Here is a 24,243-nt window from a genome sequence, read left to right on the forward strand (position 1 = left end):
ACGTATCAATTAGGTTTCTGCTACTTTTCTGCTACTCTTGGCAGCTCAATTGGATCCACCTTATCAGCATGTACTAATTTTTTGAAATTCTGATCCCTCATTCTGTAAATTATGTATGGAAATTCTATGGACTTGTGCAAGCTATATTACAAGAAGTGTTCAAATCAATCATAAAAATCCACTCAGAGGAATGAACTGTGCAGTTTTCCCAGTCTCTTATGTCCAAGGCTTTAGCCAGTTCTGGCAACCGATGTAGCTAAATCTTCTTTCCCAATAGGGCACTTTCTCCCTAAGAAATGAAAGCCAGGCTTAATTTCATGCCTGGCAAGCATTGTGCAAACAAAGTGGGCTGTCTGGGGGCTGCACTCTATTAAATAGACACTGTGGCCTTTTTTTCTACAAGAGAGAACTGCACATTATACTGGAACTTGCAAATGATGGAACTTAAATTTGAGCCGGTCTTCCATCTTCTATGGCCATTTCCACATGGCACAATTATACTGGGTTACAATTGGTATCTTACAATCCAGATCTATTTTATCCTGATTTCTCCCTTCGCATGGCTGCCCATTTCTGTGAAGGAATCGAATAAAGACTGGGAGGAAATACTCCAGTTTGTTTCGCACAAGCCCAGGTCTTTTGTATGTACAATGTAAGCATATCTGCGCATTTGCAAACATCCCCAGTGTCCCGCATTCTGATTGGCTTTTGTTTTGGGCAGCAGCAGGGGACACCCCTTTTTCCAGTTCTGGATAGGGCCCAGCTCAGGCCTCAACATGGCAAGCAGCAGCAAAAAACGACAGGGCACAGCATCACATCACATTCCCACTCTTATATTTTTGTGGAAAACGAGACCCACACACACACCGTGATATGCCCACTAATATTCGGCCCAAAATACACATCTTCCTAGCTATGCACTCTGAGCAACCAGTACATATACAGACAAGAAAATGGGGACATTTTGGGACTCTATTCCTGATTAACCCGGGCAAAATGGCACCCGGTCAATACCATGAGCAGCAAAAGCGCTTGGGGGAATGTTTCAGGAAGGGCTGGCTGCAATGGTAGGTGACTCAGCAGAGTTGAAAACTGATATGTCAGGTCGGGAGATCAGGGGGGTGGGAGGCGGGGTGGGAAAATCAGGCAGCTGGACTGGAAAAATAAACTGGTTCTGCTCCTGTGGTGTTTGCATGGTAGTGGGTTCCACATGGAATTGTTGAGAGGAATCGCCAAATTGAAGATTTTTGAAAATCCTGGGATGAGGGAAATATCATGGGACAACCCTGCTTTAAAACCGGGAACCGTGCGAACTTCTTGGCCAAACTGGGATATGTCCCTTGCTCAACCCAGGATATTGGGATTGTGCAGAAATGACCTAACATGACTGAAGAACAAATCCTGCCTTTTTCTTTTGTGAGTGATTCTTCTTTTAGCTGCCACGTATGTAAAGAAATTAGAGTTATAATTATCTTGCTGGCTGTGTCATTTGGTGTTCTTTATGGGTAGGTTTTACTTCAAGTCACAACACTAAACGGCAAGCAATTGCCACGTTGCAACTATCAAGAGAGGTGGTTCCTCTCTTTAAACTTTTCCAGATGTTTTTGTCTTAACAAGTCCAAACAGCTGTACTCTTTCAATGCCTTGACACACAAGACATAACTAATCTATTGCAGAGAACATCCAGCCTTGATAAAGACAAGCAGCTGAACATAGGGCTGGGAATACAAATGCAGAACACCCATCAGGACTGTGATTTTTTTTTTTGCTGGTCCTGCTCTATTGCATTTAATAGCAAAGATTTACTGGCTAAAGCCTTTTTATCATGCATTTTACTATCAGGAAAAGGTCTGCTAACAGCATGCCAGATGGATATTGAAAGGACAGATTCAGTAAAAAAGCAGGGAGGATCCAGCTTTGGAACCCATAACAACTGGGGATGGGATGTCACCTGAGTCCCAACAATCCTCAAATACAACAATTGGAGGATAGGCACAAGACAGGAAGTTATTCCCCAAGCTGAAGCATTCTTCATGCTTCAAGCCTCAAAGTATGTACCCTGATTTCTCAGTTCTCACAACAGTCATGCAGAATCATGAGTTGCAAAAGCGTGGAGTTCCCACACAGGAATATGCAGGGCTGGGGCAAGGAACTCTATGTCAGGTCACATCTCTTCTCTAAAAAAGGTTTCCCTTGCTTTTGGTTGGCATTAAAGCACAAAGTAGGCACTGGAGATTGGGGGGTGGGGGAGTCCCATAGTCTTAATAATATATAAGCCTCTTTATTGTTTGTCTGGGACTAGAAAATGGGGTGGGGTGTGGACAGCAAAATTGGATTTCGAGCACCTGATGGGTCACCTTGTTGCATCACCGACTCTTCAGGCATCTGGGCTACTATTGTGCAGTGGTTAGGAGTTGCAGAATCTAACCAGGAGAACTGGGTTTCCCCACTCCTCCACATAAAACCTGCTGGGTGACCTTGGACTAATCACAGTTCTCTTCAAACTCTCTCATCCCCACCTACCTCACAAGGTGTCTGTTGTAGAGACAGGAAGGGAAGGTGAATGTGACTCCTTATGGTAGAAGGCAGGGTATAAAATACCAACATTTTCTCTTCTTTCTCAGGGGCAAGCAACATTTTTGGTCCAAGTGCCAAAAAACCCCATCTACCTGTGAAGATGTCTGTGTGTCTGCAGACAAAATGGAGGGGGAGAAGAGATGTGGGCTGTACTTGTCAGACATCCTCAGAGCAAGTCAAGCCTTAGTGGTGCTTTCAGACCTTCGGGGGATAGCATTAGACTTAGAGACTGCAGATTTGGAAGGTGATGACAGGCATAAACCATGCCAGTTCCCTTCTCCTGCACTGTTGGCTCTAGAAGTGCTGCCAGTTCATGGGTGGAGATTTGACTCTGGGAGCCAGGCAAAATGGTTTGTTGTGCCACTGTCAGAATGTAAGCCAGGGGATGCCTATCTGTAGATTGTCACTAATTTCAGACACCAAACAAATTCTAGATTGTTCTAGGGATGCCTGAATACCCACAAGCTCAGCTTTTGATCAACTCTTGATGCCCTGCATAGGGAAGAGGAGACCAGTCAAAGAGACAATAGCATGGTTGACTCCCTTAACAAGACTCCTCAGAGTGCTACAGCATGATCCAAAGACATTGAGAAAGAGGGCACTTGGTGTCATTGGATGTCAGGAATCAATTCCAAGCCCTTGTGGTGGTGGTGGCAGAGATGGAAACATTGCAACCAAAAGAATCACAAACACAGAAGGCAGAGGAAGGAGGATAGTGGATACAGGGACGTAGGTATAGATTTTTTATGGGGGGTTCGGGGGCAGGGCCACACCCCCACCCGCCCCTGGGGGCATGGCCATGCCTCCCCAAGCCCCACCCCCAGACTCAGTGCTTATAAAAGCAGCTCTCCGAGGCCAGGGACGGCAGACTCCCCTGCCCTGCACTGTCCGCCCTGCCCCCCTCCCACCAGCTGGGCTCCCAGCCGGCAGTCGGCAGTTCCTTCTGCCTTCCCCTCCAGGCAGAGGCGTGGCTAGGGAAAATTAAGCCTGGTGCAAAATCTGAGTTTTGTGCCCCCGCTCCCCGCTTGGGCGGCCACTGTGATGCTGGAATCCACTGCCAAACAGCATCACTTTCAATGGTGTTTAAACTAGGGAGCCCAGATTCTCCTTTTAAATCTACGTTAAAGGGAGAATCTGGGGTTCCCAGTTAAAACAACATTGAAAGTGATGTTGTTTTGGGGTGGATTATCCCCCACCCTGAAACAGCATCACTTTCAATGTTTAAACTGGGACCTCAGATTCTCCCTATAAATCCATTCCAAAGGGGGTGGATTTAAAAGAAGAATATGGGGAAATTTGGTGGGTGACGGCTGTCAGGGGTGCAATTGTTAAGCTAGCAGCACCAAACATTCAGGGTATCTTTAGGAGACTCTCCTGATGATACCACTCAGGTTTGGTGAAGTTTGATTCAGGGGGTCCAAAGTTATGGATCCTCAAAGGTGTATCCCCATCTTCTATTAGCTCCCATTGGAAATAATGGGGGATGGGGCACCCCCCTTGGGAGTCCATAACTTTTTACCTTCTGAACCAAATCTCACCAAACCTGGATGATATCATCAGGAGAGTCTCCCCAAAAATCCCTGAAATTTTGGTGCTGCTAGCCTAAAAACTGTGCCCCTGAAGGCCAAAAACTGAAAAAACACTTTAAAATACAAAAAAAAAATACAAATGGGGCCATGGAGCTTCAGACATGTAATGGGGGGGGGGGGGTTTAAACCCAGGAACTCCCCTTACCTATGTCCTTGAGTAAATATAAGAAATGGCATTAGAAGGAAAAGGAAAATATTGGTCATAGTGGCTCAATGCTGAGGGATATGGAATGCTATGTGTCCAGTCTGACCCCTGGACCGAGAGGTATGTTGAAGCCAGGGACAAAAATCAAAGATATTATAGACCAGATTCCAAAACTGATCAGACCAACAGATTATTACCCATCTGTGATGGTCAGTGTGAAAACCAACAACAGAGCTGCAGAGGCAGAGCGATGGGAAATTCCGCCTGGGACGTGTGTGCGTCCTGCACCCCTGCCACGCCACCCGCCCCTGCTCCAACCCAACCCGGAACGCCCCCAGAATGCCCCCTCCACAGCCTGGCCATGCCTCCACTGCGGCTCCATCCGGGGCATCACACCCCACCCCGTTGACACTACGCCTGTGCACAGCCGTGAATACTATCAAAAACATATGGCTGACTATGGAGCTCTCAGGGGGAAGCTGAAGAGAATAGGGGCCCAGGTTGTGTTCTCTTCACTCTTTCCAGTCAGAGAAAAGTGAATGTGACATGAACAGAAGATAGTCGAGATGAACCACTGGCTGTGTTTGTGATGCCAACAGAAGTGATTTAGAATCTGAGGCCAAGAGCTAGATTTTCTGGACAACAACCTACTTGCACACAAATGGATTTCACTATCAAGGTCAGGGACAAGTTTGCTTGGCAGAACCTGGGGAGATTCATCAAGAGGGCTTAAAACTGACAAGACAAGGGAAGGAAATGACAAACAGGGATTCAAATGAAGGAGAGCAAACACCAGGGGCCCACTAGGGAGGGCCAGATCTAATGGAGACTAAGGTGTGGGGCTTCGGTAATGGCATATCATTACAAAACAATGCTGTGTCCTCCTGTACCCAGCCCCAGGCAAAACTCCCCCGCCTCCTCACCATGCCCTCCCCACCAAACTCCCTTTGCCGTCTCTCCTGTGAAAAAAAATCTAGGTGGCTGGTTAGCATGGCTTACCTGGGATCAAGGCAGCGGCAAAAAGGAGGAGAAGGAGGAGCAGCCAGAGGCTGAGCGGGAATATCTGCTGGGGTGCCATTTAGCAGCAGCGGGCTTTCCCAGGCATGCTCCTCCACCACCACTGTGACTGACTGGCTGACTGCTCGCCCCATACATGCACACAGGAGGGAGGGAGGCCCAGCCTGGTGCCCCTCCCTCCTTGCCCCAACCAAGGCGTATCTATGGGGCCTGGTGATAGGGGAGGGGGAATTTGGCTGGGGGTGGGGGGGAGAGAGAGAGAGGAAGCAGGTGGGCCAAAAGTGCCCCTCATGTGACCCCCCCATATGCCATTGGGCTTTGGGTGTCTATGTACCAATGCCCAAAACTTGGGCAATAAGATGGAAGAGCTTGAGCTTCTAATGCAGACAGAAGGATATGAATTACTAGGCATTACAGAGACTTGGTTGGGTGATTTGCATGACTGGAATGTAGTAGTGGATGGATATGAATTGTTCAAGAAAAACCAAAAAGGTCAAAGAAATGGTAAAGTGGTGATGTATGTGAGGACAGAGTTTATTAGGAGGAAGGTGACAGTCCAATTGAAAGTATCTGAGTGAGGATAAGGGAAACAAGGAGAAATAGTATTATGGCTGGAGTCTACTATAGACCTCCTGACTACCACAGAGGTAGATGCTGTCCACCTTGAACAGCTTAACCGGGTATCTGAACAACATGACCTGGAGTTATGAGTGACTTCATCTTCTCTGCCAGACAGAATCTGCTAAGCATCCATAGTACCCAAATTCCTGACTTGCCAGACCAACACCTTCCTTCATCAAAAAGAAGAAGAAGCTATGAGGGGCTCAGTCATACTCAACAGGCATACTCAACAGTAATAATAGAGCACAGAAAAAACAGCTATCAAACCTAGCAGATCTAATTAAAAGAACGTATCTGATGAAAAGAACATAAATCATAAAGATAAGCTAACTTAACTATGAAGAACAATACTTCCAACATCCCACCTGGATGTCTCTGTAATAAATGTACCTCCCTCCGTCCCTTCCACAGGAATCCAGCTCCCAGCAATTAGACAGAGCATTTGAACAAAGACTAATGGATGCTATCAACATTTTAAATCCTTTCTGCCCCACATAGGCAGAAAGTCTCCCCCAGTGCAGATTTAGGGGACTTGTGGAAAGGTGATCCCAATTGCCCCTCAATCATCCTGAGCCACATGTCTTACAGCTCCATATCCAGATTATGTTTTACAACAGCTAACCATGCTGCTTCCCTGGCAGGAAAGTGAATGGTGATGTCTCTGCAGACACATATCTTCTGATCTCTGACATCTTTGTGCATTTTATGGCTTTCTTTCCAGAAAAAATAAATAAATAGCTGTCAGGATTCCAGGAACTCCACAAGGCACTTCAAAGCACCTTGCATCTCTAAATCATAATTTGGTGTACTAGTTAGAGTGTCAGACTAGGATCTGCTGGACTTACGGCTGAATTCCCAACTCTGCCACGGAAGTTCACTGGGTAACCTTAGACCAGTTACACATTCTCCGCCTAACTTGCCTCACAGGTTGTTATGAGAATTAAATGGAAGAGAGGAGAATGATGTAAGCCATTTTTGGTCTGTAAATAAATAATATGCATAGCTGATTATGAGGCAGCAGATAAAAGGATGAATGGCGGGTAGGTGGGCGGGAAGAAGAGAAGGAAGAAGAGAAGGGGCAGAGGCTATGGGAATTTTCAAGGAAAGAGGAAATAGTAGGGAAGGGGAAATGCGCTGCTCCCCATAAGTCCTTGCAGGTTCCCATCCTGTAAATTTATAATGCTAGAACTATTGCTGGAAGTCAGCTAAATGACAGAATTTAGTTTATTTGCTTCATTTATATTCTGCCTTTCTCGCTAACAAGGACTTAAAGTGGCTTATAAGCATAAAATCTGATCATTGACATCTATATCCCCATTATTATTCCACTTCCTAGCAATGTAATATGGTAAGCATCTTGGGAAAGAGATGCTCACATGTGTGTGTGTGTGTGTGGGGGGGGGGGGTCCTTAAACCCTCCAGTGTCATATCAGTGGGGATTTCTAAGTTTATGCACATTCAAAAGAGTTGGTTTGCTATCTGTACTTACTTTCTATGATCATTCATACATGGGGATAAAAGAGAATTCGTGATAATTATTCTGAATAACAAAGTGTTCCATGACATCTTAAATATAGTGGGACGTGCTATTCTAAGAGAGATCTCATCAGATGCTATGGTTTATGAAAGCTTATGCCACGGTGCAGATTTTAATACAGATTACTGTGGCACTTTTTATTGATGATCATACACTCAGATCATCAGTGGTCTTGATCCTATTACTGATCAATTGTGCATCTCTTTACAAAAGACTTCCATTTAAATCCTTGATTTTTCTGAAGGACAAACCAGACTGATATTTGGGGGGGGGGGGGGGCGGACAAAAGAACAAAATGATCTCACTGGAAAACTGAATTCTAGCAATAATAAATGTGGCTGTTGATGTCATTCTGCACTTATTCTGCTTTAGAGTTTGCCTAAAGGCACTGTGTGTTTTTCCTATGACACTATTTGATTGCTCTGGTCTATCATTTAGCTTTTGGCTGCAGCCTCAGAATATATTTTAGGAGAAGGGAACTGGTGGGGAGGGGGGTGGGATGTGAAAGCCAACCCACTGTAGCTGGAGAGAAAGGATCAGATTTGGTAAATAGAGGAGGAGAAAGAAAGACAGACAAACAGAAGCCCAACCCAGCAAGCCCCCTGAATGGTTTCCTGTTGCCTCCTTCTAAGGGCATTCAGATTCCTTCAGATCCTTCAGAGAGGCTGAAGTTTTCTCAACTCCACTGCCCCTGTCTCTGAGGTATGGCATTAAATCCTTCTTTTCCATTCTTTTCTTACAGATTTTTCTCAGTCCTCACATTCTTCTCTTTTGCATAAGGTCTAACACTACCATCTGAATTATAAATTTGTAGGGAAGTTGTGGTGCGTGAAAATATTCTGCATTTTGTTGCTTTTCTACATACTTCAAAGAATTTTGCTTTATCTGCCTTGCTTTTAATAGTTTTTTAAAATGAGATTCTCTTTAATGTTTTAAAAGATTCCGAAAAAAATGCTGCTTATTTCAATATTTTTTTCACAACATGTATGTTTGGAGGCTACAGACATTGTAGGTATTTTGTTACTCTGTCATTAGACTTTCACAATTAATCCTCACTAATTAATTAGATTTGGCGCATGGTGTACATCCTTTCACTGAGTACTTCAGAGCATAGGTCTTTAGAGGCTTTAAACTGATTCAAAGAATTTTTTCTTAATGCATTTTACCAAATATTTTTTTTCTTTTCAAAAAAAAAGTGTCATTTTCAATAACATCCCTCTTTCCCATACACACACATAAAACGGCCAGTCCTTATTAATCTCATTGTTTTTCTGAAGACAGCCTTTGGAAGGCAAACACACCAGAGGGAGAGATTCTTTCTGGCCAAGGAACTATGGACTTATTAAAAATTAGGAGTGGGTGTTCACATTATATATCTCTGTTAAAAAGAACAACTTTACTGCCTTTAAAGGCAGCAGCTGCCTCCTCCCCTCCCTCTGAGGCAAATAATTGAATTGCTTTTGTTGATGCTATTGTCCTTTCCTGGAACAGTATTTTATTTTGAAAATCTTGCAAGATAAACACAATTATCTTCAAAATTCCCATGGAAAGATTTTATCTGGAGTGAAGTCATTAAGAAAATGCTTCATTGCCTTGAGAATTCCATTAGTAAGGGACAAAACATGAAACAGCGGCAGTTGTTTGTCTGGAAGAGTGATACAGTTGAAGGATAGAAGGGTGTGCTTTTTTTGAGGGGGGGGAAGGGATTAAAATAAACGCCTGCACAGTTCTATGAAACAGTTCAAACAAAGCCATTGTCTGCCACATAGGCAAACTCTGGAGTTGGGAAGGGGGAAGGGAGAAGAGAGATATCAACTTTTCAAACTTTTGCCAAGCTCCACCTACTGGGAAAAAAAAACCCCTCTTTTCTTATATGACTCTCCCACAGCGGAATGTCGGCTTCCATGGAAACCCTTTCAGTGTCTTCTGGTTCAGGAGATGAAGGGCCTTTCTGGCCTTAGCTGTGGAAAGGAAAGGATGTGTCCAGTTACAGCCCCCCCCCCCCCCCCGCCGCTTGAATTTAAATGTGAAAAAGTTCAAAGGGTTATTTTGAAATACTGCCGGTTTGGATCTAAATTGCCCTATCACGCAATGCACAGGAAATAAGCATAAAAAGAACACAGTGGACAGTCTCTTGACTTTTCCCAGTTCTTGCAAATATTTCCTGGTATTATTCCTGGCTATATTTTATACAAGCAAAGCTAGGCTTGTATTGCACGCATACGTTTTAAGAGTCAACAAAAGTTGCAGACCCAAATCACGCATCCATAGTAAAGTGCAGGGGCTAGAGCAGGGGTAGGGAACCTGCGGCTCTCCAGATGTTCAGGAACTACAATTCCCATCAGCCCCTACCAGCATGTTGAGTGTGGCCCATGCTGACAGAAAAACTTCAATAGGAATGTATGGTTCCCTAGTTTATCTGGAGAAACCATGGAGTTCCCTACCCCTGGGCTAGAGGATGCAACGCAATTGTAAAGAAACCTTCCCAAATGGAACAGCCAGCAGTTCATCCAGAAATCCATTTAAAGCTGCCACTCTTTTTCAAACATCAAAAACCTGATTCATTTAGAATTGGTTTTCTACTTATACCAGTCATGAGTGAAGGGTTGAAATTGCTTTAAGTGAGTGTCTGAATCCAAACTTGCTTTTCCTCAGTATCTTCAGTCCGCAGCTATCTCTGCTTCAGGGATCATCAAGGGTCAGCTTCAGAATTTGGGCTAAATTCTGGAATATGATCAGCAAAAATATAAAGCAAAGGGCTCCACAACATACACAAATCACAGTCTGTCCCTGCCTATTTTGGATTAAGAAGTAGGGTTTCCAGGGAGGCTTAAATCTTAACTCAACTTCATTTAGGTACTAACAGCAGCAGATTAGACTTTTCATACAACTATCATTTAATTATGCTCTTAAAGAACAGCCATTAAGTTCTGAAGAAGTGAGCTGAGCTTCACGAAAACTCATAACCAGCCAGACTTTCTGTTCCTCTTAAGGTATTACTGGACTCTTGCTCTTTTCTACTGATGCAGACAGATTAACCCATCCTGATCTAAGTGAATACTGCTATTTATGCCAGTGGTTACACTGGATATTATTACTTAAAGAAAGGATTACACAAACCTGCCTTTCATTAGCTTGACAGTATAGCTAGAAGTGTAGTAATTCTTAGTAACTAAATATGTTGCTGGTATCTTTTTACACTGATGTGTGTATCTCTGTGTGTGTGCATAAAAGAGAGAGAGAGAGAAGGAGTTTAATAGGTGGTGACTATCTGGGCTTCTATCCAACCCAAACTTCTGGCCAGTTTTCTATTGTGACACAATGCTAAGAGTTGACAACATGACTGCTGAACAGCTGGACTTGCATACACAGTCCCAGCAAATTCATAAAATAATAAGATCAAAATCAGCTGGAAACTTACAGTCAAACTAAGCCTGACTTTCCTGGGCTGGAAAGGCCTTTTCTCATGCAGGTGGTAAACCTCTGTCTGAGCTGTATCCCCAGACTGATATTATAGAAAACCTTATAGAAAACCAAGCATCAAACCGCAGGATTCAAATCTTTCCTCCCTGTCTTGCTAGTCTTCTATGTGAAGAGATTTATGTGTGTGCATGTGTGGAGAGAGCCCCTAATTCAGAGCCAGCATCAGCATTTCCCAAAACTAGGAATCTGTTGAGACCTACAAATTGTCTGAGAAGCGACTGCCAGTTGGACATACCATGTAAGTATGCTGCCACACTCAACAGAAATCTGACTAATTACTCACAGTCTACAAATCTTCTGAGTATGCTCCTGCGGTGTGGTGGCAGGGCATGCCTCCCACTGAAAGATCACCTCAGAGGCCCCTGCAATGACTCATGCTCCTTCTGGCCCTACCAGTACCAACCTTCTGGTTGAAACAGGAATGTAAGAAATACTCTCCTGGCCTTCTACCCAGACATTCCCCTCCCAACTCCCGAAGAAAGGAGCCCCCCCTCCCTGCCCCAGGGGAAACTGATCACAACTTTCTTGTGCTCCATTTGAATTTTTTCTTCAAGTAGTTGGAAAAAGAATCAGCTAAAAGCCCTCCCAATTAGCTTCTGGGACAAACACACTGGTTGGTTAAGCAGACTTTCCACTTTTTGGAGGGATGGGCCCCTGGAGGGAACCAAATGCAACACTCTTGCAATCCTTTTGCAAGGATCACTATGTGTGAGGTGATCAGTGTATTGCCCTTAAGCAGGCAGTCTTCACTTTGGTTGGGGAATTAGCTGGAGACAGAGAGCAAGAGGGGGCAGCTGGGATTGATCATCTATGTATACTAGGATAGTCCTGGGTGAAAATGCTCAAAAGAGCAGGCAGTTGTATAATTCAAATTGATTCTATTAAAGAATAAAACAATAAAAACAAGTAATTGTCCGATTAGGTCCCTCCGCTCTTTGGAGGTGAACCTTCTGGAAATCCCCGGTCCAAAAGACGTCCAGCTGGCCTTTGAGGCACCTCTTAAGAGGAGAGGTCCAACTGCTTACAAGTGCAACCATGTCAAAAGAAGTGAGAGACTGTCTCATTCCAGTTTATTCGGTGCCACCAGGCATTCCCACCCCTCCAGCCAACAACATGAAATTAGAGACTGGACAGGTAAAGTCCTTCCACAAAGCAGAGATATTAGGAACAGGAGGAAGCTTTCTGTGGCTTTTCTATGAAAAGTGGCTCCTCCCTTGCATATTTTAAGGAGCTCACAGCAAACAACTTATCTGAGGAACTGGCAAAAACATGGGACTGGCATCTCACAGTCTGTGGTCTGATGTGCAATAGTCAGGACACAGGTTTATAAGATCAGTCCCAGATGTTGGGAGGGGACTTTAACAGAATGCCTTGTTTTCAATCCCTCAATTATGTGGCTCCCCGCTGCCTGAGGCTCTTTTTGCATACTTCCCCCATCTGCAGGGCAAGGCAGCCATCTCTGGCACTCATCTGGGGAGAAGCATGGCTGTCTCTCTCCCCATCAGTTGCAGCTGCACCCTCTCTCTCCTGGTGCTCGCATACATCCAATCTTCACTGACCTTAAAGTAAAAATACCAATGTACCACAATGGAGAAATATTCTCTGGCCTAGTCTTCTACCTGCTCAATCTTTTCACAGTGCAGTCGGCTGTGTTCAAGTGCCAGCCCTTCTATTGTGGTGCCTGCTATCTAGCTACCCATTTTCTGCTAAAGACATGCATGCAGGCAGTGGCAGATGCTCCTGTAAACGCTGGCTAGCAAGATCATCCCCCCTCCCCTTTTGCCTCTTATTAGAGATGGTGGGTGGTAGCACACCCCAGGTCTGTGAGTTTCTGGCAACTACCTAAAGGTGTGTCCCCCTTTAGACAGGCTTTAGACAGGCTTCACGTCAGCGAGGATTCAATATCCTAACAGTGCCTTCAAACAGATTTTATTTTAGAAACTATAAGCTAATCCAGTTTGGAATGAGTCTTTGTGAATTCATGTTATAGCAATAGCTACATTATAGCAATAGCTCAATCATATTCCTGATCTTATATTTACATAATATTTTTTCCTTATCTGTACCTTGAAAATAGCTTTCTATACTTCTCTGCCTTTAGGTGATGGATATTTTAACAGACCAATATTCTTATAATCATTCCTACCACCACATATTTGATGCCAAGGAGCTAAACATGATTATGAACAACCTCTTCCTATAAAGTCTCAATAAAAGGAGATAATTCTATTTCGCCGAAATGTTAGGGAGGGTTGGCGAGTGTATCCTATTTTATAGAGGTGAAACTGAGTGGAAATGAGGAATTGAAGACTTGCCCTTGCCTAAGATCACTCAGCAGCATTAGCAACAGGATCCCCATGACAATGTTTCCTACCTGCTGCTCTCCAGGCCTTCTCATGCCATTGTAAGGGTGGACTTAGTAAGAAGTTGTAGATTCAAACCTTTGCAGAAATGCCAAGTTACTGAGCAGCTTTAAACTTTGGTAAGTTACTATTTTTCAGACAATTTGCAACTGCGAAACTGTAATAGTAATATAATCCAGATTTATAGAAGTTTTCTGCAGATGAAGAAGAGTTTTGATTTATATCCCCCCCCTTTCTCTCCTGTAGGAGACTCAAAGGGGCTTACAATCTCCTTGCCCTTCCCTCCTCACAACAAACACCCTGTGAGGTAGGTGGGGCTGAGAGAGCTCCGAGAAGCTGTGACTAGCCCAAGGTCACCCAGTTGGCTTGTGTGGGAGTGTACAGGCTAATCTGAATTCCCCAGATAAGCCTCCACAGCTCAAGCAGCAGAGCGGGGAATCAAACCCAGTTCCTCCAGATTAGAATGCGCCTGCTCTTAACCACTACGTCACTACTGCATAAACACATTGTGCACTGCGTGTATCATTTTTAGAGATATTCGCCATATTCTGGAACACTACTTTTGCTGAATTTCATTGAAGGCTTATTTGAAAATAGCAAGTGCACAGGGATTTGTATATCATTATAATCATGTTTGTTTATAAGTAGTGTGTCCTATTGCGTTTCATGGATTTACCCCCCAGAGTTCATGGGAATACATCTTTAATCATCCTTAGTCTGCCAGCCATAAAGCAACATCTCTGGAATACTGGGGTCTCTCTCATGCATGTGGTAGTAATTGCAGCTACAGGGCCTGTTTGCAAATGGAATTACCACTTTTTATTTTGGCATTCTAGTATGTACCTAACATTGCCACTGATTTCTCCATTAAATGTTCTACTAATAGAGCAGTGTCACAAGGAATTATACAGGCTGGTCTCTGTGGGTTTTTCAAGTTGTGCAGCCGTGATCTGGTACCAGACTACCAGACCATGACCACACAGTCCAGAAAACCCACAACAGCTAGTAGATTCCAGCCATGAAAGCCTTTGACAATACACAGTTACACAGACTGACCCTACAAATCCATTAAGCTGTAGCAGTACAGCTTTAAGTAAACCCTTTTTAGGGGAAACAGGACAGTATGAGGCCAATGTACATGAATCCCAGGAACATAGTGACTACTTGAAATCTGATGATGTGGCAGTTCTGAGTATCCAGTTTTTGTTGTGAATCTTATGTAGAATTGGACTAATCACCTGTATGCTCTACAAACCCGCTGACGTGGAATATATTATAAAACAGTCTGGTACTGCAAGCAGCAGATGCTCCCAAATGATGATTTCTCATGAACTGGGTTGTTAACAAGGAGAAAAATTTTTGCTTTATCATCTAACTTCTATAAATTAAACATGACAAAGAAATAATAAGATGCCATTTCTTTTTAACAATTAGTGGCAGTTTTTGTTTATTACATTTACAGTTGTTAAAGGGAAACATCTGCTTTGTATAATGTCTTTGTCAAATTACTGTAACTCAGTCATAGAAAAAGTAGTCTCAAAAACAAGTGTGCCTCTAACTCTATGCCCCCCATCATTACAATTTGCTCTCAATGAGTAAAATCAACTCTCATGAATTAATGAACTGAAAGCTATTGTTGATTAACCTTCTGGTTGACCTTTATATCAACATGAGCAAATTGAAAATGATTATCACATTCTTAGATTGTGTGCGTGAATCTACCCCAAGTCAAGTAATGTTGTCACTTTGAATCTGCTAGTCCATACTTTCCCCCTTTTTAAATCTTAAATTTGAGTTTAGTTGGCATATCACAAAGGCCCCTTCTGCACATGCAGAATAATGCATTTTCAATCCACTTTCAATGCACTTTGCAGCTGTGCGGAATAGCAAAATCCACTTGCAAATAATTGTGAAAGTGGATTGAAGGTGCATTTTTCTGCATGTGTGGAAGGGGCCAAAGGGTAACTGGTTCTGCCAGAGAAAGTATGGGATTGCCTTTCACAGCTTCCAACCATGAGTCTCTTAATGGAAAATATGAATCTGGGACCTGCTGGCTGTATGCAAAGCAGAAGCCCTACCATTGAATTATGGCCCCACCCTGCCAAGCACAGATTTCGCCGTTCTGCCATTCAGTGACAGCTGAACTGATCACTGTATTATAATTGAGGAAATGGCTATGGAGGATTTAGTGGTACCACACAGGATTTGCATGCATAAAATTCCAGGTCAGTCTCTGATGTTTGAGGAAGAAGGTATTGAGAAAGAGCAAGGTTGTTGCCAGACATCAATATTCTTTGACACAATTCCTCTCAGAAATAAAAGGTCCAGAATAAGTGAACGTATTGATGATTATTTGCAGCGTGGTAGTTATAAGAGACCCAAGAGTCAGGAAATGGTAATTGTTCCCTATAAGAATTCCCATTATGATTTTTCTTCCACATGTCTGAAGACGTGAACTATTAGTCACAAAAACTCCTACTGAAATCAATGTTGTTAGTCTTTAAGGTGCCAATGGGGTCCTGCTTTATTTTTCTGTTATAGACTAACACAACTACCCTTTTGCAATCATTAGAGCTAGAAGCAAAGAAAGAAGAAGTTCACCAACTATTTAGCTAGTCTAAGGCAGAGTTCGAAGTGGAGTCCAGGCTTCCTCAAAGCCTTTTTTCAAGATATTTGTGTTTCAAGTGTGTAAACCCTCAAACTAGGATTGAATAAGTTACCAAAGGAGAATGGCATAGTGTACTTGAACATGTCACAGAAACAACTAATTTCAGAAGAGAAGATGAAGCATGAACAAAGGAGATGATAGAGAAAATGGAATGCTGTAATAGTTTAATGGGCCAGAAGTAAAAATGAGTCTTCCTTGGGAATGGAAAAGAAAGTGGGTCATGCTGAAAGCAGCAGCAAACAATGCTAACTTTAGTGAGAAAACATAATAGGGCCTCTGTTGATCAGAAAGCACATTTTGTTAAAAAAAAAAAGTTACTTTCAATGTGTGCCCACAAGCAAAATGGGAATTCCTGGTGTCCCCCACATTTTTAACTTGTTGCTGTGCCTAATCAACCAGTTCTCACCCTTCCTAAGTCATCCAGTTTCCTCCTTCCTCCTAAACACTCCAAAATGCCTGTTTTCTTTTCCCCTAGGGTTGCCAACTCCAGATTGGGAAATTTGTGGAGATTTGGGAGTGGAATATGTAGATCAGATCTGATGTAGGTGGTGTGGTCTGGTGAGGGACCTCAGTGAAATATAATGCCATACAGACTACCCTCGAAAGCAGCTATTTTCTCCAGGGAAACTTGATTCCTGTTGTCTGGGGACCAGTTGGAATAGTGGGAGAACTTCAGGTGCCACCTAAAGGTGGAGGGTGCCAACCCTTGTGGGGTTACCAGCCCTTGTGGAGTAGAGGGAAAAGGATCACATGAAACCTCCTCAAATGACCAGGTTTGTCACAGGGATAAACAAAGTTATTTGGGCAGTATTTGTATAACAGGACTCAATGGAGGAAACAATTTATTTCCTGCCTCAAAACGTTTTAAAAGGTTTGTGTGGAAAGGGCCTGTGTTTCCTTATCTAAACTTCCTTGAATATTTTAAATATTTTTTTCAAGTTTCCTTTTCGCCAACCACTGAAAGGAGATTAGAATGGTATATTCACATACTGAGGAAAGAGCAACGGAGGAGTTAATATGAATTTTGAAATGTTGTAATGAGACAGTTTAGTACAGGGATTAGAGTGTCACAAAATGATCTGGAAGACCTAGATATGAATCCCTTCTCTGACATGGACAGTTGCTGGGTGACCTTGGGCCAGTCACATATTCTTAGCCTGTTCTACCTCACAAGGTTGTTGTGAGGATAAAAGGGATTAAAAATCTTCCATTTCTATAGAAGAATTTTCTTCTATCTACATTCTGTAATTCTTGTAATTGTGTTCAGCTTGATCACATAATCCCAGCTATTGATACAGTTTGCCTTGTAAAATAATCACACTAGCTATATAAATATTGCCTGGTAAATATATTGCATCAAAATTACTTCAAAACTGCGTTTGGGTAATTGTTGGAATCAATAGGTTAACAATTGGCACCTTGTACTCATTGGTGCAATGAGTTTTTTTTCGTTGTCTTTTTGTCATGATTCTTTAGATTTGTCATAATTTCTAAGTGACTCTGTAGCTGAAGGCCAAGGAAGGCCTCTCCGCATGTTTTTAGTTGTTCCTACTCAAGTAAAATTAGGGTTGCCAACCTCCAGATGGGAGAGATCAGCTTCCCTGGAGAAAATAGCTGATTTGGATGGGGGATTCTATACCCAGCTGTGGTCTCTCCTCTCCCAAACCAGGGCCTCTTCAGTTGCACCCCCAAATCTCCATGAATTTCCCAACCCAGAGTTAACTACCCTTTAAGAAATGAAGATTAACATGACCATATGCATATTTACTTGGAAGTAAACCCCAGTGCAATAAGTGGGGCCTACTCTTAAGTAACAGTGCAAAGGGTTGCAGTTTTCGATGCTTAGACAAGCATCTTGTTAATTCCTCTTTTTAAACGTTCTTGTGTTGGAATTGCATTTGGTGTTTGTCTACAGATATTACTATGACGCAAGCAGATGGCACCTGGAGTTTGCTGAGTGCTCAGTGGCTCTTACCACATTGGGTGGCAGAACACAGCTGGCATGCAAAATCCCACCTCTCTTTATAGCCAACACAATACTTTTGTACATCTTAAAACAGTCATTTTTAATCACAATATGAAGCACCCCCTTTTTACTGCCTGTCTAGCTGGAAGAAGAAATGGAATCTTGACAGCATAGCCCAGTGACTACTTTGTGATGTCTTTACAGTTAACTTTTACTTCTGGATTTTTTAGGGTTTTAAGAAAACTGGGTTGTTGGAGATCTTAAGGTTCATCTTGGAATTCCTAATTTCTAGAGTGTAGATGTACTGATGCTTTGTTTCTTTTCCCACTTTCACGGCCTAGGGTAGATTGTGCTAAAGGGGATTCTGTACTCTGCATGAGGAACAGCTAAGACAAAGTAGTATGTCTTATCCGTCAGCTGTGAAAGCAGTTTGTTGCTATCTCTGCAAAAGCAGTGTGTGTATATTCCTCTATAGATGTATTTGATTATGTTTATAATAAAACCTCAACTACTCCTGTCGAATATGTCAATAATTATTTCAAAGAATAAACTGTGTCTTAACTCACAACAGGGTGGCCCTTCACTTAACAAGCAAAAAAAAAAATCTGGCTACCAGCCTAAGTAACTGAATGAAGTGGGGAGGCTGTAGCAGGAGACCTCCCACCTTTAGCCTGGTTAGTCCTGCCTGGTATAGCAGTAGGAGGAAATGGTGAGTAAACTGATGTTGGAGTGTTATCAGGTTTCCGGGCTGTATGACCATGTTCCAGTAGCATTTTCTCCTGATGTTTCGCCTGCATCTGTGGCTGGTATCTTCAGAGGATCAAAACGTCAAGAGAAAATATTACTGTAACACGGCCATACAGCCCAGAAACCCCACAACACTCCAGTGATTCTGACCGTGAAAGCCTTTGACAGTACATTAAGCTGATGTTGTGTCGACATTGTGACATTATTTCCGGCATGAACCCGGAAGCGACACTGTCATAACACTCTAGGGATCCGCTCAAACACTATAGTTTGAAAGCACAGCATTTTAATTTCCCTGCCCCCAAATACCCATTGGTTGCAAGCACTCAGCTGCTAAGCCTAGACTGCAGTAATGCAATATGTATGCAGATCATCTTAATGATGTGCAAACAAGCTATGGTGATTAGAAATATCTCAATTTCTGAGATATTCAAAGCTTGGTCTTCCAGTAAATCGAGTGGCTTCTACCACTACTGCATAACAATTCATTGGTTAAGTAGCTACATCAGCACTGGGCAAGGTGGTGGTGGTAGAACATTTAGAAACTATGCCTTTTGAAGCAGAATTTCCAGAGGGGAAATAGCTGTGATTATTCACATGCTCAGAAACAATCTTTTTAGTTCAAAATTTAAGAATCTCATCTAAAGCAAACTTTTGAATCTTGGGATCACCACAGAATCACTAAGCACTGACCTTGGTTTTTCTATAGAGGCAGTAACTTGGTCACCTATCAGTAAATGTTTGTCATCTGAAATTATTGATATTTCAATATTATCAGAAGATGTGCTTCCCCTGATGACTAGCAGTGCAGTCCTAAGCAGAGTTACACCTTTCTATATTAATTGAAGTCAATGGGCTTCAAAGGGTGTAACTGCTTAGAATTGCACTGCAAACCATAGACAGAGAAATGTTGAAAGCTTAAACAGAGTACATAGCTCTTTGGTTTTTCAGTTTATTCCTTTGGAACTGGAATTGCAGTGGCTTGAAAAAGGAGGTTGTACTGATGAAGTATTGGAGATCAGTCTTGAAAAACATGTTCTGGACTTTAGGCCCTTTCTTAGAAATGTCCCTGACAGCATGTCTCAAGCAATTTTTTTACAGGTTGTTGCTTGATGGTTTTGAAGCAGATTCTTCCTATAAGACATCACTCCATTGCAAAGCATCAAGGGCCTTGCTGGCCAGCATCAGAGCCAAAACCTTTGGGCAACTCCACACTAAAACATTAGTTAATGAGGCTTTTCTTTGCATTTTGTTTATAAAATAACCTCTGCTTCCTGTCTTGAGGAACTTGACATTTATGCAAAACTTGTTTGCTCAGAGAGTTTATGCATGTCCCTTCTACCTCCAAATACAGCAGTGGCAGTTCTGAGTATTTGCTGGCTTGTTCTCAGATTGACTCAAAAACCCCAGCTCAGACCCTCTTGTTGAAATCTGATGTTCTCTGGGGCAGGGGCTGCTGCTTAAGTCTCAGTCCAAACGTTGATATGGGGAGGGGGGCTTGGTTTTGGAATACACCCCCTTGACACTCCACTCAAACCTACCAACCTATGCAGAGAACATCTAAACTGGATATGAATAGAAAGCAAGGCCAAAAAGCTCTGAAAGAAAAAGCAGAAGAAAAGCCCTTATAAATCAGGGATGAGGGAAACTGCCAGATTCAGCTGTACTTTTCCACATACACACACACACCCAGTGCCCTTTGAAAGGGGAAGAGCTGTTGACCTCAGCTTGGGTCTTGGCAGCCATGGAGGATGCTTTCAGCAGCCTCCTGAGCAAATAAAGGAGAGAGGAAGGGACTTGGTGTACTGAAGGTGGGGGGAGGAAAATGCTGTATGCACTAGACAGCAGCCAAGTGAAAGTGAAATGAATCCCCCATCCTATCTGTGTCTAGCCACGGCTTCTAACCAGAAAGTATGTGTAAAGCTGAAATGACAGCCACGTTTATAATTTGGTGGAAAACTATACTGCATGATTTCTATCTGAACCCCATTAATATCCATATGGATGGGTATATTTCTATCACATGAACAAATGTACTACATCATGTAAAAATAAATGAAGAGTAGAATAGCAAGTGGTCCTCCAGATAAATACAGAGGCTGCAATATGAATATTTTTCTGTAGATTTCAGTGTAAATATTTGTAAAGCCCACTGCAGATGTAAACATGAAGGGAAAATTCAAAGGCATTGAGTTTATTTTGAGATTCCGTTGCAATCTGATTTAAAAATAACAGAAGAAACAGTTATATTCAATCCAAAATACATCTAAAATACATTGAAGAGTTACCAAAAATCATCTATGTTTTCATTTTTCAAATATGCTTATACATATCTGCATGCCATATTTTGAATTGGTAATTTGCAGTTCAAAATGTGATACTTGCATATCAACTTCTTTGTGACTTGTCAGATTTGAAAGCAGACCTCAGTTATGAGTGACTGACTGCACCACCCAATGCATATTTATTTAGAAGTAAACTCCACTGCGACCAACAAGATTTATTTCCAAGAAAGGATGCAGTGGATTGCAATCTGTTTGTATCAAAGCTTGCTTTCTCACCCCCCACCCCAAGCTGACAGTTTTCAACATAAAAAGCTCAATTATCACATTTCTTAACCATAAATTATTCCAAAGATTTTTTTAACTGTTTGAGGCTGTGCCTAATGGGAATATGTTTATAATGTTGGGTGGGCTCAGAACTCTCACATTTCGGTGCAGCCTTATAGTTCAGTATGTAAGAAGGATGTTTTCATTTTTTAAATTATCCATTAGTGGGAAATATTCCCCATCTTCTGTCCACATCCTCCATATCTGATGAAGGGAGCTTGACTCCCAAAAGCTCATACCCCAAAAATCTTGTTAGTGTCTAAAATACTACTGGACTCAAATCTAGCTGTCCACGGGTTACTCATCCATCTTATGTAGTTGTGGAACTTCACAGACAGCTAGAGAACTACTGATACGTCTTCCTCAGTTGCAGCTTGCTACAGGGGATGGCAGAATGAAGACAGGTGTAATTTTTTTTAAGTGGCAGAATCAACCTGGAAGTGCTCTCATTGCATTCCATCCAAACCTGCCTTTTCTGTCCAGGGTTAAGCTCTGAAAAACATGCTGCTTCACATTTGCAGCAGAAGCCAGGGAAAGAATTTGTAAGTCCGAGAGCTGTATGAACATTTGATTTTTCATTACTGATTTCAGTTGTGAAGCCAAGAGAAAGCTAGGCTTACACTGAAGCTGAAGAATTAATTACCAGCCAGGTTTTTGTATTGCATCAGTCTTCATGCTCAGCCACACGAATCTACTACCACAAGTACAAAACTTCCATTTCTGGAAGATTATCAAGTTCATCCTTGCACATCTGTTTTATACTCTTACAGATGTCCCTTCCCTGTTCAAAGCAGGAAGTGATTAATGAACAAAAGATGCTATCTGAGCTGTAGTGGAGCCATTTGCTGCTCTCATGATATTCAGTCTGGCAGTGATTCCATGATAGAAAGTGTTAGTATATCAGTACACTGTGAGTGGCTTTGCCAGCAGCCAAGACAATTCATGTAAAGTTCATTTGCCATTTTACAGCATAAGAAGACAAGCTCTTTTGTTTCTCAGAAGTGTCTAACTTCTGCCACACATACAGATTCTTGTCTGCATGCCAGGCATAACAACTATTTTGTTTCTTCTCCATAGTTTATACCACCTTACACATATATATTTACATTAGATATGGTGAAGAAAAATGGCTACCAATTCTGGATTGAGAAATATCTGGAGATTTGGGGGGCGGAGCCTGGAGAGGGAGTAGAACCTATATAATACCATGCAGTGCCCTAGAGCAGTGGTGGCGAACCTATGGCATGGGTGCCAGAGGTGGCACTCAGAGCCCTCTCTGTGGGCACGTGGGCACAGAGCTCGTCATGTGATAATAGTGCAATTATTTCAGGGAGATTATTAGCACTAAACCTAAGACCTAGTTTTGGGGAAGCAGTGTAGGTAACCCTGTTAAGCTCTGTCAAACCCTACTGATTTTCATGAGAAGAACTAAAGCGTGATCCTTTACCTGGGAGTAAGCTTGGTTGCTGGCAATGGGGCTTGCTTCTGAGTAAATCCTAGGTTCATGATTCACCTATTCGAAACGTTGCACAGTTGCTTCAAAGCAAAGCCACTGACTACTACCAAGCTTACTCCCGAGTAACACGCGCCTTGGAGCCAACTGTTTTTCCTATACTAAAACCTCAGTATTCAGGTTAAATTGCCATGTTGGCATTTTGCGATAAATAAGTGTGTTTTGGGTTGCAGTTTGGGCACTTGGTCTCGAAAAGGTTCGCCATCACTGCCCTAGAGGAACTAACTTGGAACTGAGTTCTAGCTCCAGAAAATCTCCAGGCCCATCCGGAGGTCACCAACCCTACAGAGAAGAGAAAGTTGCCCATCTTACTTTGGGTTCATGAAAATAAGGCTCTTGACCAGAGCCATGAATCCTAGCAACCAACTGAGGCAGGATCAAGAACTGAAGTCTCTTCTTGTTTGAAACTGTTTTAGACAAAGCAGTACCAAAGCAAAGACTGAAATCAGACTCGGATTTTCTACTTGATTTAGCCAAGGCCAGCACTTGTTTTGAAAGAGACCCAGAAACCAAGAAAGGCTTTTGGCCAACAGAGTGGCTTGGATTCCTGCCTAAACGTTCCACAGATGAAAGGTGGCCATTTTCTCTGACTCCTCTGTCCTGTGCCAGGCTTTCAACAAGTTATTGCTTGGCAGAATCCTGTTCCCCAAGGACAGCGTTTTCGTAGGGGAGTTTGGACTGCAGAGAGAAGGGGAAAAATAGGATTTGCCCTTCTGCCCATGGAAATTTTAGGCAGTTTTTAACCTAATGCAGGGGGGTAGGAACAGTGGCGGAGCTACAAGGGATGTGTGTATTGCACCGGGCGCATGCCTGGGGGACGCAAAAATCACCTTGAGCCCCTCGCCAGGCCTGGCCCTGCCCCACCACCCTGGCCCATTTTCAGCCAGTAGAAAGCTGTTTTCTGCTGGCCGGAAAAGGTAAATGGGAGGCCGTGAGGGAGGGATTGGGGCCACAGGTTGGCAGAAAACACGGAGTGTGCCCTACACACACCTGCCCATCTATGCTTCTGGATAGGAAGTACAAGTAAAACTTCCTTCTTATTCTCCGCACTTGCTTATAATGATAGAACTTGAATTTTTGCGTCTGTCACCACAATCAGGTGCAACAGTCCAGTTCCAAGTGAGAGGTAGGCATAAATGAGGACATTTTACAGACTGGGGGAAGTCCTGGAATTGCAAATCAGTCCCCTACCTGCAGTTGTGATTATTCAAAAAATGACCTGTGTGAATCAGATGGAGCTTAATCACTTCATTTCCACACTGACATTTCCACTGTTTTGACTATGTGATATGCATTTTATGTGAAGTTAAAATATGACACACACTCCAATAAAAAATGTACAGCAAAAACACTTTTAGCATTAAAGTGCTGAAGCCATTCAGTTCTTCTTCCAAATATAAAAGTCAAC

At 42.8% G+C, this 24,243-nt stretch overlaps 1 protein-coding gene across 1 annotated transcript in view; it reads left to right on the forward strand.

The window, feature by feature from the left end:
* Positions 1-8,034: 8,034 nt before the first annotated feature.
* Positions 8,035-24,243, forward strand: part of SPARC (secreted protein acidic and cysteine rich) — a 32,702-nt gene continuing 16,493 nt past the window's right edge. Inside the window, exon 1 of the mRNA XM_048487783.1 lies at positions 8,035-8,188. The gene's annotated coding sequence lies outside the window, so the exon portion shown is untranslated. The remainder of the gene's footprint in view (positions 8,189-24,243) is intronic.

The sequence above is a fragment of the Sphaerodactylus townsendi genome, linkage group LG03 (assembly GCF_021028975.2).
Source record: "Sphaerodactylus townsendi isolate TG3544 linkage group LG03, MPM_Stown_v2.3, whole genome shotgun sequence".
NCBI classification, from domain to species: Eukaryota; Metazoa; Chordata; class Lepidosauria; order Squamata; family Sphaerodactylidae; genus Sphaerodactylus; species Sphaerodactylus townsendi.